Here is a 16705-nt window from a genome sequence, read left to right on the forward strand (position 1 = left end):
GGCTGTACAATTTAATATTCTCACCAACAATGTATGAGGATTCCAGTTCCTTCACATCTTTGGCAGCACTTTTTAATTATAGCCATTTTAGTGTGTCTGAAGTGGTATTCTGTAATTTTAATTTGCATTTCTCTAATGCCTAATGATTTTGAGGATCTTTTCATGTTCAAATAGTTCAAATCTTTGGCCGTTTTTATTTTTATTATTTTATTAAAATACTGAGTTTTTTTCACATGTGTATTTTTGTCTCCCACCATTGCCATTTGTCTGACCACCACTACTAACTACAACCTATCGTAACATTCCATACATACTTACAACCAAGCAAAGGTGGAGTTCCATCTTTAAAAACTAAAGAGGCATTTTGAACCACACAGTCCTGGCAATGGAACCTGGACTACATTTTTCAGACACGGTAGGGAAAGTTTTCACTCTGCATTATAAAAAAGGACAGCCAGATAGAAACTTTTACAGCAGTAAAATAAGATGGGAGAATTTTAACAAATTGTTTAGTTTTTTACAGAGACTTCACTGTCAGACATCTTGAATAAGCCACCTGGTCAGTCATCCAGAACAATTCTTCACATAATTGATGACCTTGGCTTTCACTTGGGAAGAAAACCACCTTTTTCTCTATTTGTTTGCATTTTGCTTTAATGTATTCTGTGGAACTAGGTCCTTTCTGTGTTTTAAGGTTTTTTTCTTTGGATTTTGAAGAATTCTTGGCCTTTCGATCTTGGTGTTAATGGTCTTGAGTCTTTAGCATTCTGGTTTGGTTTTTGTGTATTTTTGGCTGGAATATCTCATATAGATTTCTTTATTGGGGTTTTCCCTTTAGCTCTCCCATCATCAGAATTGTTATCATCATTATCCTATCATCATCTTCATCAGCAACATGTTTTACTTTTTCCTGTGGTACTTCATTACTACTTCCAGTAATAATCTACTTCCAGGAGCAGATCACTTTCAGATAAACTTTTTAGGAGTTTCACATCCTACTCCTCTTCATCTTCTGACTCTGCAACTTCCTACATAGCTACCAAATGCTATCCATTAATATGCACAGCCCTGAATCACACTTCAATCATAAGACCACAGGTATTTGAAAGTATTTGAAAGTATTTGAAAGTATTTGAAAGTCTCGGAGGAAAAAAAAAAGATAAATAAAAAAATAAAAATAAATAAAGCCCCTAAATCATTGGCTGTACATTTTCAAAGTTGCCAGTGTTACTTTAATTGGCTGCTTTCATAATTCATTGCCTCTACTTCAACACTGTACGATTCACCTTTTTTTTAAAATTTTTATTTATTTATGATAGTCACAGAGAGAGAGAGAGAGAGAGGGAGGCAGAGACATAGGCAGAGGGAGAAGCAGGCTCCATGCACCGGGAGCCTGATGTGGGATTCGATCCCGGGTCTCCAGGATCATGCCCTGGGCCAAAGGCAGGCGCCAAACCGCCGCGCCACCCAGGGATCCCCGATTCACCTTTTTTTTAGAAAGAAGATCCAATATATTTATTATTATATGCATATAAAAGAAGCAAACATACCAATAAAAAGGTAAAAGGCTATGGAATTTAATAAAAATAATGAACACTGGGTTATGTCTTATATATGAAAATAAAACATTTATATAGCATTCTCAAATAAATTGTATAGAACAGATTAATGACTTCATTTGATTTTTTTAAATTGGGAGATAATTGACATATAGTATATTAGTTTTAAGTGTGCAACATAATGAGTCAATATTTATATATATTGAGAAATGATCACCATAATAAGTCTAATTAACATCCATTACCACACATAGTTCGATTTTTTTTCTTATGATTAAGATTTATTCTCAGAGTTGGGACACCTGGGTGTCTCAGTCGGTTAAGCGTCTGCCTTCAGTTCAGGTCATGGTGCTGGAGTCCTGGGATGGAGCCCCACGTTGGACTCCCTGCTCGGCAGGGAGCCTGCTTCTCCCTCTACCTCTGTCTGCCACTTTGCCTACTTGTGCTCTCTCTTTCTCTCTGTCAAATAAATAAATAAATAAAATCTTTAAAAAAAAAGGCTTATTCTCAGAGCAACTTTCAAATATACAATACAGTATTCTTAACTATAGTCACCATGTTGTATATTACATCTCCTAGACTTATTTTGTAACTCTAAGTTTGTTTCTTTTAACCCCTTCATCCCTTTTGCTTATCCTCCACTCCTCCTCCTCTGGTAATCACAATCTGTTCTCTGTATATATGATTCAGTTTTTTTGTTTTGTTTTATAGATTCCACATATAAGTGAGATCATAGGCACCAGAAAAGAAAACTGTGTATTCAGATTTGCCTATTTTTCTTTTTTAAAGATTTTGTTTTTAAGCAATCTCTACACCCAACCTTGGGTTCGAGTTCACAACCCTGAGACCCAAGAGCTGCCTGATCCACCAGCTGAGCCAGCCAGGTGCTCCAGATCTGCCCATTTTTTAATTGTCTTTTTTTTTTTTTTTCCTCTTGAGTTGTTCTGAGTTCTTCATATATTTTGGATTTTAAGTCCTTATCAGATATTGGTTGTACAATTCATCTTTTGCACTAGTCCCTAAACTGACTCTTCTTAAAGATAACTGGTGTTCATTTTCATCATTATTCACCTGAAAATGACAATCTTTGTTGGCTTTGGGTTTACATCTGAAAAGATAGTTCCGGGGCTTCATGGGTCTTATGTCCATGTTCACTGAATCTTCCATGGGGTGGTGGTACACGTAGGTGGGAGAGAAGGTGGACACAGATAAATGACTGCTATTCTAGAGAATAGCCATGAGGGATGGACTCCTACCAGGACTGATCTTTGCCTATTTTTAAACTGGATTTTGTGTCTTCTTGTGAGAGAGTTCTTTATGTATTCTTTTTTTTTTTTTTTCTCTTTATGTATTCTGGATACAAGTCCTTTAACAGACATAGGATTTGTGAATGTTTACTTACGTCTGTGGTTTGTCTTGGTGTCTTTTTAAACTTTTTCATTAAGTGTAATTTATCATTTGTTTTCTTTTATGGTTATCATATCTAAGACCTCTACCTCACTCAGGGCCATGACAATTTTCTGATTTTTTTCCTAGAAATTTTATAGTTCTGGTTCTTACATGTAATCTATGATCATATAGAGTTTTTCTTTATTTTATGTGTATATGCATTCTTGGTATACTTTTAAATATTAATAGAGTTCATCAGTGGAGCCATTTAATACAAACCTGATGTTTTCTTTGTGAGACTATCTTAAGTTACCAATTTAAAATTTAAGCATTCAATTTTTTACTTTTTATATGCCTATTTGGATTTTCTATTTCTTCCTGAGTTATTTCGATCATTTGTGTCTTTCTAGGAATTTGTTCATTTCATCTAAATTGTTTAATTTGTTGGCTTAATAGTATAGTACTTTCAGATTTCTTTTTGCTTATGTCTAGGCAGAAGGTTGGGTCTTTCATGATCTTGTTCTGTTGCACACTTATGTGACTATGCTTGCATCGAGGGCTAAGTGGCAGGAAGACAGAGAGAATATATTATAGTGGTGACAGTTGACCCCACCCTCTTGGGATCAGAGAGAAAGCTTTCCTTCCTAAGAGGTTTGGTTCCTATACTCTTGGGACTTCTGATGTTACTGCCTGTGGGATTGCTTGAGGGCTGGGGCTCAGGAGCACTCAGAAGAAAAAGTAGAGGATTTCTGCACTCCTTTTCTCACTCCTTAAGTCTGAATAAGGAGCCTTCTCTTGGAGTTCTCTCTTTCTGAGCCTCAGTACCCAGCTCTGGGTTTCAGGCTGTGATGCTGCATTGCATTCAGTCTAGGGAATACTGGAGACCAAAAATGGGAAACTCACGAATTACTTGGTGGTACTTCAAATTCTGGACGTTTTACTTCAAGCCCCCTGCTACTAGTGGCTTCTCAAAGTCTTCAGATAGCTAGTTGCTCAGTGGATTCTGTTCAGTTGTATAGTTGTGTTCAGTGGGAGACATATGCTTATTCTACTTTACTGTACCCAGAACCATGATTTTTCTTTAAGATTTTATTTATTTGGGAGAGAGAGAGAGAGAGAGCGCGGTAGGGGGAGGGGTAGAGGGAAAGAATCTTCAAGCAGATTCCCTGCTGAGTGCAGAGTCCAGCTGGGGGCTATCCCACAACCCATGAGATCGTTATGTGACCCTAAACCAAGAGTCGGATGGTCAATCAGCTGAGCCACACAGGTGGCCCACCATGATCTATTTTCAAGTAGTCTATCCTCCCTCCACCTTATTAAGCTCATTGCTTTTGTCTCTTTTTTTAATTTATTTTTTGAAAATCTTGTAGCATTATGCCATCTAAGATGATACTGGTGGAGATGTGTATTGCTACATATAGCTCATGTAACATTGAAGATTCCATTTATATCATCATAATACTTATGCTTATAGTAACCTAACTTTAATATGTTTTCATTTGGAAAGCTTCTTATCTTTCCTTTTCTTTTCTGATCAATCTCATCATTTTCCAGATTGATGGATATTCTGGATTTCCTTCTAATTTCTGAAAACTAAATAGATTAGGATTAAAGAACTACCTGCTGATTTTGGAAAAAAACAGTATATATTTTATCCTGTTATTGATGTTATTTACAAAGAGAAAAGAACTCTTTTCTTCCTAACTCCAAGAATTAGGCAGTAGACTATTAACAAGCTTTAAATAACTAACTGAACAACTCTGGAGAATCATTAACAAACCTTAAATAAGTAAATTCCTGCCACTACCCACTCTGCAGTGAGCTGCATGGAGGAGGAAGCAGGCATTTCCAAGCATTTCAGACTGATGTAGAGTGTGACTGTCTCTTCTTTTAAAAGTTGCCATGGGGCATCCCAAAGGAATCTCAAATATATTTGGGAAGATTTGATAAAATTGTCTAGCTTTTTAAAAGTGATGCAGTGTAACAGAAATTTGTAATACAAATAGAAACTTAGTTTAAAAAAAATTTATAACAGGTCTGTTTCAACTGTTTTGAAGTCCTCCTGTGGGATCTCAACCTTTGGGGGACATTTTGAAAATCTGATGAAATCTATGGTCTATATCTCTAGAAGTATTAGGGGTACATGTATACGTTTGCATATATTTTCAAGTGCCTGTGGAGGCCCTTTTAATGCTCATATGTAGGTTCCTAGGGCAGAGATAGACCTCAGATAAGAAATCTTGCAGTATGATGACCAGATATCCTTGTCTAGTTAGGATTCACATCGTTTTGGAAACTTTCTACCAGTGGAAATTTGTCCTGGGTAATGCCTTCGACAGGGTGAGTTGAGCTTTAGTTCCTCACTATGGTTCAGGTGTGAGACATTGTAGATAACTTTTTGTATATTACTGGTAATACTTGGAGAAATAGTAATTCCTCAAATTGTTTCCCAATCCATAGTCTACAACTGGAGATTCTAGCTGAAATCTTTTTCTGCAGTGTAGAGGCTGATGTGCTCTAAATTTGTTTAACAGTGAAAAAGTACATCTTTAGGGAATATGTTGGGCTACAAAAACTTTTTTAGGACGATCTTTCTCAGCTTGCCTTTACCTTGCTGCAGTGATAGGGCTGCATAAGAAGTCAAGTGACAGAGGATCCCTGGGTAGCGCAGCGGTTTGGCGCCTGCCTTTGGCCCAGGGCGCGATCCTGGAGACCCGGGATCGAATCCCACATCAGGCTCCCGGTGCATGGAGCCTGCTTCTCCCTCTGCCTGTGTCTCTGCCTCTCTCTCTCTCTCTCTCTCTGTGACTATCATAAATAAATAAAAAAAAAAAAAATTAAAAAAAAAAGAAGTCAAGTGACATAGTGGAAATAATTCTGACTTAGTTGTTAAAAGACCTGAGGTCAAGTCCTGTTCTTTAGCTTAACTTGGGTAAGTCACTCAATATTGATGGGGCTTACTTTCTCCTTTGATAAACCAGAAATAGCAATACCTCTTCTATCTTTTTTTGCAAGATGTTCTGAGAATCAGTGAAAATAGTATATGATTGAAAGATAAAGGGACACTTAGCTATGATAGAATGGAGACTTCATTCATTCACCATCCATTTTTTTGTTAGTAAATATCTATAAATCTAACATGCATAGGAAATCTTTGATTTCTCTATTCTCCTGGTTAGATATATGGCTCTATTATCTCTCAAATACTTTTTAGAGTCTGTTTGTCTTGTATAGAAAAAAAGAGAATAAAAGGAAGGTTAGTGATAGAGAATGAGGAAGTAAAATGATTTGTGTAATAATTAATTTGAAAAAAATCAGTAATTAGGTAGTTTATATGAGCTCTTAAGTTGATAGTCAAAAGAAGCAGGGTGATTTTAGGCTCTTCTGTAAGTAGTGAGATCTCATCCTGCCCCATATCCTGACCCAGAGATGACCTAGTTATGAGGAAATGATAATAGCTGCCATTTTTTGAGAGCTTTCCTGTCTTTACGTATGCCCTATCTCATTTAATCATCACTTGCCCAAGGTCACACAGAGATTGTTCCCAGAGCTGAAATTTCAGCCGTGGTCCCTTTACCCAAACAGTCCATGCTTATAGCCAGGTAGCAGCAGAAAAGTGGGGCTGAATCAGAACAAGCTGAAGTGGCTTTTGCCTTTTCAAAGGTTCATAGGGATCAATGTTAATTCACATGCTTTAACCTTGAAAGCTCAGAGTAACCTTTGAGCTTGCTCTCTAGGACTTAGAGTTAGAACTCCCATTGGAAAGCAGGTGGGAATCAGATGGAATCAAGTTTTAACTTTAAGAAGGAAAGATCTCTGAGCTCCATTTTTTAATTTTTGAAATTCTTAAAGAAGTGAATTTTCAACATTTAATCTATTATCTGAGAGTGCCTTTTTCAAGCATATTGGAATTTATGTTTCTTAGTTATTAAAAAGGAAACGACATGATTACTATAACTTGTCAAGACAGTGCACTTTCTCCACTATTATTAGAAAGAAAAATTTGCTGGTGTTTTCCACAGATGTGATGAGATGCAGACTGAGGGGCCGAATTCCCCCTTGGTCTGCTCTTTGATGAAGCTGCAGCCTGCTGGTCACATTACTCATGTGGCAGAACAGAAAAGACCAAAGGCTGACTTTTAAATAACATTCCTAGTTGTTTAGATTCCCTTAAAATATTTAGAATATCTAGCTATATGTCTGAATCAAACGCTGTACTGCATGGGAGGTAAAATTAGGGAATTTTGGCTGGCTACTGCTACATTATAATTTCTCTGGAACCCTCAAGAAAATAATGGACTCAAGCATGCCTTGAGCTGTTCTCTGAGAAACTATGGCAACGGGCCTTGTAATTAAAGCTGAACTGGTGTGTGTAGCTTAGAAAAACGGAGAGATACTGCCAACTGATAGGGAGAGTGTATGGGAGTAATCCAGAAAACTAAAAAAAAACAATTCTTTTTAGATATATTTAGATAACTCTTTGTTATCTATATCGTTCAAAGAAACAGTAGGAAAGTCTTTCAGTGGATGTCAATATTTGGCTTTGGAATATAATATTTTCTCTGTAAGGAAATACAGTTTCCTGATTATGCTTTTTAAGATTAATATTCAAAATAATTTATGTTTCCTGAGTCCACGTTAACTGAGTTTGGAAGGACCAGCCAGAAGGCATCCCAGAGGCTAACGAATCTGGGGCAGTCAAAAAAAGGATGATCTTTTCATTTTGATAACGGAAACTATATACATAACACAGTGAAAAGCACTGGTGGGCAGTTGATGAACAAATTAGTAAACTGGCCCCCCGCTGAGATGAACCAGATTTACAGCCAACATGCTAGAATTTGTAAACTCAGAGCATACCAAAAAGTAATTTAAAAAACAAAAACTAAGAAGTCAAGAGTTGTCATTTTTCTAGGATCAAAATGTGTTATGCTAATAATCCCCAGTGATGGAGAGATCTTATCACCCTCTTTACCAGGGAGAGTTTGAGTTTATGCCTACTGTTTTAACATCCTTTCTGATTAGTGCTCCCATTCACTCTTAAAAATGTACCTGTTTGGGGGATAAATTATGTAGTCACTTGATACGGGCAATAGCAGAAAAGAAGAGCTGCATCTAATGAAATAAAATGTAATGGTGACAAATACAAAGCTCATAAGCCAGAGACAATATAGGAACTGGCTCTTAATATAGTCTGCTATCCAGTCTCCTTGGCTCTGGCTTGCATTTTACCCTTTATTGTAACGTTGGCAGGGGTAGCTATCTAGAATCAGATCCCATCTTCCACTCCTTTTGTATAAGGGCTTCCCAGTGCTTACAGAATTACTCTATCCTTTCTCAATCTCAGTTCCACCCTACCTCTAATGCATGAATTACCTAAGCTCAAACAAGGCCTAGTTGTTTGATGTTCACTGTCCCCCTCTGTGTTTTCCTTCTATTACCAGTGTTAGAATTCCTCGATGCTTTGTGTGTGTGTGTGTGTGTGTGTGAAACTCCTATGAATACTTAAAAATGAAGATTAAACATTTCCTCTTTCCTTCCTTTATCTCACAGTCCTCCCTTAATCCTCTCAAACATTCTCCTCTCTGGGATTGGATGAGGGCACCAGATATAGGGATTTATACATCTGTATTCCCAAGGCAGGTACTATGTACCATTGACCCTTGCTTGAATAATGCAGGGGTTAGGGACCCTGACTCCCTACCCCGAAGTTGAAAATCCATGTATTATTTTTGACTTCCCCCCAAACTTAACTACTAATAGCCTATTGTTGACTGGAAACCTTACTGATGACATAAATAATGGATTAACAATATTTTGTATGTTATATGTATTACATACTATATCATTACCTTAACATTAGCTACAGAAAAGAAAATGTTATTAAGAAAGTTCAAGGAAGAATTTCTGGTCTCCGTCCTAGCTACAATCTTGTGTCCACGCATGTGTGCACTTCATTTCAGCTGGTCTGCTTAAGACCCCCTGAATGTCAAGCCTAATCCCCCCGCTTGGTCCCATTTCTACTCCAACAAGATGAAAGAAACTATAATGAACCAGGAAAAACTCACCAGACCGCAAGCACAAGTGTGCATCGTTGGGAAAGGATCTGCTCCCTGAAAAAAGGTGGTTCTTAGAACAGCTACAGCAGATGATAAAAAATGTGAGTTCGCCTTAAAAGAGTTAGGGGTAAGCAATATCTCCGATATTGAAGAAGTGAATATATTCACAAACCAAGAAACCGTGATCCATTTTAACAAACCTAAGGTTTAGGCATCCCCGGTAGTGAACATTTTCACCATGATAGGCCAGGCTGAGACAAAGCAGCCGGCAGAAATGTTACCCAGTATCTTAAACCAAGTTGGTGCAGACAGTCTGACTAGTTTAAGGAGACAGGCTGAACTTCTGTCCAGACAGTCTGCGGAGAGAAAAGCAACACTTGCTGCCAGAGAGGAGGATGATGAAGCTCCAGATCTTGGGGAGAATTTTGATGAAACTTTCAAGGATGAAGTAAACTGAATTAAGTCAACTTCTGGAGAAGACAAAACTTGAAGTTACTGGGATCTGTTATTTTATATTATGACTGCTTTTAAGAGACACCTGGGTGGCTCAGTGGTTGAGCGTCTGCCTTCTATTCAGAGCGTGATCCCGGAGTCCCAGGATCGAGTCCTGCATCGGGCTCTTTGCATGGAGTGTGCTTCTCTTCCCTCTGCCTATGTCTCTGCCTCTCTCTCTGTGTCTCTCATGAATAAATAAATAAAATCTTAAAAAAAAATTTTTGTTCATGGAGTTGATGAAATCTAGGTCTCTAACATCTTTACGCCCAAGGCCCTGGGACACGGTAGCTCTTTTCAGTTTTTGCTTATACACAATTTATTCTTTGCAGCTAATTAAACTGAAGAAATCTGGGAATAAAGTTGAAACAAGGTTGATAAAGTTTTCTTGCCTAGTTAAAGAAAATAAAAGGAAAAAAATTCAAGGAAGAGAAAATATAATTAATGAACTGTATTTATTTTAAAAAATCTGTGTGACCTGTCAGAATGGCTAAAATCAACAACACAAGAAACAACAGGAGTTGTTGGGGATGTGGAGAAAGGTGGAGGGACCCTCTTACAAAGTTGGTGGGAATGCAGATTGGTACACTGTGAAAAACAGTATGGAGATTCCTCAAAAAGTTAAAAATAGGACTACCCCACGATGCAGCAGTTGCACTATTAGATATTTACCAAAGAATACAAAAATCCTAAGTTGAAGGGATACATGCACCCTGATGTTTATAGCAGCATTATTTACAATAGCCAAATTATGGAAAGAGCCCACGTGTCCATCAATGGAATGGATTATTACTTAGCTATAAAAAAGAATGAAATCAGGATCCCTGGGTGGCACAGCCGTTTAGCGCCTGCCTTTGGCCCAGGGCGCGATCCTGGAGACCCGGGATCGAATCCCACGTCGGGCTCCCGGTGCATGGAGCCTGCTTCTCCCTCTGCCTATGTCTCTCTCTCTCTCTCTCTCTCTCTCTCTCTTTGTGTGTGTGACTATCATAAATAAATAAAAAAATTAAAAAAAAAACTTAAAAAAAAAGAATGAAATCTTGCCATTTACAACAACATAGATGGAGCTAGAGAGTTTATGCTAAGCAAAGTAGGTCAGTCAGAGAAAGTCAAATACCATATGATTTCACTCATATGTGAAATTTAAGAAACAAAACAAAACAAGCAAAGGTGAAAAAGAGGGATAGGGAGGCAGATCAAGAAACAGACTGTTGAGGCACCTGGGTGGCTCATTGGGTTAAGTGTCCAACTCTTGTTTTGGGATCAGGTCTTGATCCTGAGATTGAGGTCATGAGATTGAGCCCTGTGTTAAGATTATCTCTCTTCCTCTGCCCCTTCACCCTCCCTAAAAACAAACAACCAAATCCCCCTTCCAAAAAACCCCCTACAACCCACCAGGCTTAACTCTAGAGAACAAACTGTTGGTTACCAGAGGGAAAGTGGGTGGGGGATGGGTGAAATAGGTGATGGAGTTTGAAGAGTGCACTTGTGATGAACACTGGGTGTTGTATGGAAGTGTTGAATCACTGTTTTGTACACCTGAAACTAGCATAACGCTGTATGTTAACTAATTATAATTTAAATAAGAACTTTAAAAAAAAATCTTTGTGAGGCACCTGGGTGCCTCAGTCAGTTGTTTACCTTCAGCTGGAGTCATGATCCTGGGGTCCTGGAATCAGCCTAAGTCTGGCTCCCTGTTCAGTGGAGAGTCTACTTCTCCCTCTCCCTCTACCCCTCCCTCTGCTCATGTTCTCTCTCTCTCTCTCAAATAAATAAAAATCTTTTTTTTTTTGAGATAAATAAAAATCTTAAAAAAATTTTTTGTGTAAGTGGACTTATGCATTTCAAACCCATGTGGTTCAAGGTTCAATTGTAGTTTCTATCTTTTCTCCATAGCCTTGTGTGGCATGTGACACAGAATAGGTACTTAATATTTGCTGAATATTTGATGTTTGGTAAATATTTGATGAGTGGATGAATGGGCTTAAGTGGGTCAGTAGGGCATATTTGAGAAAACACAGAATAGCTGAAATTTGGTTCTGCTGTTTTCTCCTTCTTTCTCATTCATCTCCTCAAGGTGCCCACTGCACTCATGCCTGTTTCTTGGCTTTCCAGAACACTTTCTTCAGGGTGTTACCAGGGCTTGCCTTACCCTTAAATTCCCCTCAGCTTCTGAAATCCCTTTTACTTTCTTCCAAACTTCTATACTATCTCCCATCAGGATGTCTTCCATTACTGAAGAATGCAGCTAGATATCATTAGAGGATAATCACTTCACCTTAATCCATTCCAGGTTTTAAAAGACTGACAAGGAGGCAGCAGGGAGTGTCTGAAATTTAAATTCCACAATAGAAGGGCTTACTTTGCCTGTTCAGATTTCTGACTGAGTGTATCACCTTCCCTTTCATACAGTATATTAATGCCATCTCTAAACAGGTTTTCGTGCCAGGATTTTGGATTATGTCATTCAATCAGGACAAAGGAATATTTCGAGAGCTGCCTGCTTGTAACCAGTTTCAGCAACATTACTGTCTTTGTTTGGCAGCATTTGTGCAATTATTTGTATATTTTATTGCTTTTTTGTATCTTTTTGCATAAAGGAAGGAACATTGGAACAATGACTACTAATGATGATGATAAGGAAATTAGGTCTCATACAGCTAATGAACTTCAGGCAAAGATATAAAAAATCACATGAAGCAAGAGTCAATTCTTAGCCTCAAATGGATGCTCACTGATTTTAAGCTCATCCATAGTCTTTTATTACATATGGAAAAAAAAGCAAAAGCAAGAAACATGTATGCAAACCTGGAACTCTGTCCTTTGAGGCTGTATACAAAAAGGGAGCTATAATTATGGATTTTTAAAATTTATTTTTTTTATAACAAGGACTTTTTTATCTTATATTTTGGTTCCTAGGCCCAAAACCTAAGTCTCTCATATGGCTTCTGCACATGTTACTTCTTTTGTGCTTTCATGAAAACGTTTGGTACAGATGAGGGGCCATCTGTAAAAGTCCAGGAAGACATGCCTGGGTTTGCTTCAGGCTGCCCCTTCATTGTTGTTAACTCTTGCTTTAAATCCTTCTAGCAGCTGGAATCTAATATGTTTGCTGCAATTCACTTTAGTGGATCCCACAGTTAAGGCCCTGCAAAACCAGGATAGGGCAAAGGCCCCTGGGCTAGATATTGAGATTTGTAAGATGAAGTCAGAAGTTCTGCAAACCATCACCACTTTCCTTACTTCCTTCATCCATGCAGAAATCACCAGAGCCTGGAGGGCAGCTTACTCTGGCCAGTGATTCTGAAGGGCTTGGTCTTACTAGAAGAGTGAACCCAACTGACTGAGAGAGACCCTTCTGTTTGAGGCTTAAATGGAATAAAATCAAGTTGAATAAGACCTACCCTTACCTTTGTGGAACTCTCTTCCCTTTATCTTACAGTGATTGTATGACCCCAGAAGAAATTGATCATTCATTGAAGTTAGTGTTGATGTTTCCTTTTTTCTCTTCTTTGGCTATTCCCGCATTTTCCTGAGAGTCATTATACTTGTGCATAGAATCAAAGGGTAAATTGGGTTTGTTATTGTTTGTTTGTTTGTTTTTTTTTTGGGCTCTACACATGAGATTTTAGTAATGGGTTTGGGGGAGTAGAACAAGGTAACAGGAAAGACTTTTTGTATGTTGGTATCTCTGTAGAAATTAAAGATTTAGTTAGGCAGTTGGGCTATTTATTTTAATTTTAGTTGCGTTTTTGCATAGGTTAAACATTCACATGATTCAGAAATTAAAACATATACAGGTATATATATATATATCAGTGAGAATTCTTTATGACATTCTTATGCCTTATATTTCAGGAAATCCTAGATAACATAATCACTGTTCTTAGTTTCTTATGAATCCTTTCATTATTATTTTTCTTTTTACAAGGAAATAAAAATATATTTTGTATTTCTTTTTCTGATATGCATAGTAACATACTATATACACTGTTCTGCATCTTGTTTTATTCACTTAATATATCTTGGAGAACTTTCTATAGAGTATACTCTATTTTATAAGTGCCTAGTATCCCATTGGATACAAACCATAATTTAGTTAACTATCCTGCTGTTGATGACATTTGAGAATTTTCTAATTTTTTATTACAAACAATGCTTAAATGTTAAACCATAGTCATTTCACCTGTGTGCAAATGTTATCTGTAAGATGAACTCCCAGAAGGAGAATTATGGGGTCAGAGGTTTATGTATTTCAATTTTGATAAATAGTATCATGTGGGCCTCTGTGATGGTCTATTTTAATTACTAAGCTTCAAAATATGTCCTCTCTTATTGGGATGCTCTTTTGCATGGCTATTATTATTATTTTTCTCTCTTATGTGAATATTAGAATCATATTAATCATTTTAATTCTAATTTAAAAATTAGTATTTTACTGTGACCATGTTAAATGTGAATTTTATTAAAGGAGAACTGAATCTTGATTCAGTTCTATGATTTTGAGTTTTCCTATCTAATAATTGGTATGCTTTTCTATTCTAAACTTTTTTTTTTTTTTTAAGATTTTATTTAGAGAGAGAGAGGGAGGGAGGGAGAGAGCACAAGCAGGGGAAGCTGGAGATGGAGAAACAGACTCCCTGCTCAGCAGGGAGTCCAATGTTGGGGCTTAATCCCACGACCTGGGATCACATTGGAGCTGAAGGCAGATGCTTAACTGAATGACCAAGCCAGGTGCCCCCTAAACTCTTTTCATGTATTTCTTCTACATCTCTTGTTAACAGACGTTATTTCTAGTATTTTATTTTTTTGGTTGTGATTAGGAGTGGGTGTTTTTCTCATTGTATCTTCTGTTTGTAGTTTCTACATATGAAAACTATTGTTTTCGGGATGCCTGGGTGGCTCAGCAATTGAGCTGCCTTTGGCTCAGGGCGTGATCCTGGAGTCCCAGGATCGAGTCCCATATGGGGCTCCCTGCATGGAGCCTGCCTCTCCCTCTGCCTCTGTCTCTGCCTATCTCTCTGTCTCTCTCATGAATAAATAAAATCTTAAAAAAAAGAGAAAACTATTGGTTTCATTATCTTAACCTTGTAATGTGCTAGCTTATTTATTTTAATATTTGTAGTACTTTTCAGTGGAATCTCTTGGGTGTTCCAAATATACAGACATATCATCTGGGGCATCTGGCTGGCTCAGTTGGTAGAGCAAATGACTCTTTATCTTGGATCTGTAAGTTGGAGCCATGTGTTGGGTGTAGAGATTACTCAGAAATAAAATCTTAGAACAAACAAACAAAACCATGAACCTATCATCTGCAAATAGAGATTATTGTACATCTTCTGTTCCTACTGTGCATTTATTATTTCACTGTGTGTTCGTATTGGCTGGGATATCCAGCAGAATATAAAATAATAGTAAGAAGAGTAGGTATCCTTTTCTGGTGACTACTGAAAAATGTCTTTGGTATTTCCCTGGTAAGCAGAAGCTGGGTCTTAGGTTGAAATAAATACATTTTAAAAAAGATTTTATTTATTTATTTATGAGAGACACACAGAGACATAGGTTGAGAGAGAAACAGGCTCACTTCAAGGAGCTTGATGCAGGCCTGGATCCTGGGATCCTGGGATCACGCCCTGAGCTGAAGACATATGTTCAATCACTGAGCCACCTGGATGTCCTGAAATAGATACATTTTATTATGTTTCAGGGCTCTCCATCTGTGCTGGTTATTTATTTGTTTGTTTTCTGTTCTCTCAGCATCACCTTGCCCTTATATATATATGTATGATAGCCTCTGGAGTTGGGGCCAGCACTCTTCAGACTTCATTTCTCAGATGTCTTTGACAGCTGCTTCCTGTTGCTGTCAATAGAGGGCACTAGAGGGGGCCTGGAAAGTGGGAGGAGGGAGAAGCACTTCCTGTCTCTGACTGCTCCTGTCCTAAGTAGCCTAGTAAAGTATCTCACCTCAGCCTCCAGCATTTTCTCTAGATAGCCTTAACCAGCCTCATCACTTCTGCTTATAGGTACCAGCAAAAGCCAGACAGTGGTTCCTCCCCAGAGGGATGAGCCCCAACTCAGAGTCACTTTCCTTCCCGGAGCTCCTGAGGAACTAACAGCACCTGAGTAGTGTGCCTTGTGGGTCCTCTCCTTTGAGCTCCCATGTTCTTGTAAACTAACAGCTTCCTGTCCCTTCCCCAAACCCCACCCCACAGGTGGTAGCTGCAGTTATTATCTCTAGATTACCTTGGTGTCCTCTTTTTGCTGTGCCAGCCCTCCGACACCTGTTTCACCAGTTCCCTTTATTAAATCCCTTCTGTTGAGCTTTTCTCATGAGCTGATTAGCTTTCTGCTTTCCTGAAAAGACTCAGTCAATAACTTATCTATTCTTATTTTATTGAATGTTTTGATCCAGATTGTTCCCTGAAATTTTTTCCCCAATGCTTTTTTCTGTGCCAGTGGGGATGATTGTGTGGGTTTTCTTTTTAGACCTATGAACGATAATAATGGATTTTTCTAACATTGGACTCTATTTGGATTTCTGTAATAAATCCCCCTTCATCATGAGTTCTTTTTTTTTAAAGATTTATTTTTTATTTATTTATGATAGACATAGAGAGAGAGAGAGAGAGGCAGAGGCACAGGAGGAGGGAGAAGCAGGCTCCATGCCAGGAGCCCGACGCAGGACTCGATCCCGGGACCCCAGGACCACGGCCCGGGCCAAAGGCAGGCGCTAAACCGCTGAGCCACCCAGGGATCGCCCATCATGAGTTCTTTTAATGGGCTGCTGATTCTACTTGCAGATATTTTCATTATGATTTTTAAAATCTTTATATGTGAGATTGGTGTGAAGTTTTGTTTTTTGGGGTAATCTGTCAGGGTTCTATTTCAATGCTGTATTTGCTTCATAAAATGTTTGGGTTTCCCACGTTTTTTCTTTTTTTTTTTTTTCTTTTTTTTTTTTTCCACGTTTTTTCTAAACTCTGGAACAGTTCAAAGAACATTTTACATTAGCCTTTCCAGGTTTCTGTTGTTGTTTTATCTGGTTTTTGTTTCTTTTCTTTTCTTTTTTTTTTTTTTTTTTTGGTTTTTGTTTTTAAAGTCTGGTGGCATCCCTTTAGGAGATTTTCTGGGTCTGGTGCTAGTTTGGTGTCATGTTAGTGGGAGATTATTTTATTAAATGAATCCAGAATGACTCAAAAAAATGTA

The 16705-nt window shown here is 37.9% G+C and overlaps 1 protein-coding gene and 1 pseudogene across 18 annotated transcripts in view; one reads left to right on the forward strand and one right to left on the reverse strand.

The window, feature by feature from the left end:
- The window catches only part of DST (dystonin), a 480488-nt gene that overhangs the window by 14647 nt on the left and 449136 nt on the right, over positions 1 to 16705 (forward strand). The window lies entirely within an intron of this gene.
- Positions 565 to 2726, reverse strand: LOC144317878 (nucleophosmin pseudogene; annotated as a pseudogene).

The sequence above is a fragment of the Canis aureus genome, chromosome 7 (genome assembly GCF_053574225.1).
Source record: "Canis aureus isolate CA01 chromosome 7, VMU_Caureus_v.1.0, whole genome shotgun sequence".
Lineage (NCBI taxonomy): Eukaryota > Metazoa > Chordata > Mammalia > Carnivora > Canidae > Canis > Canis aureus.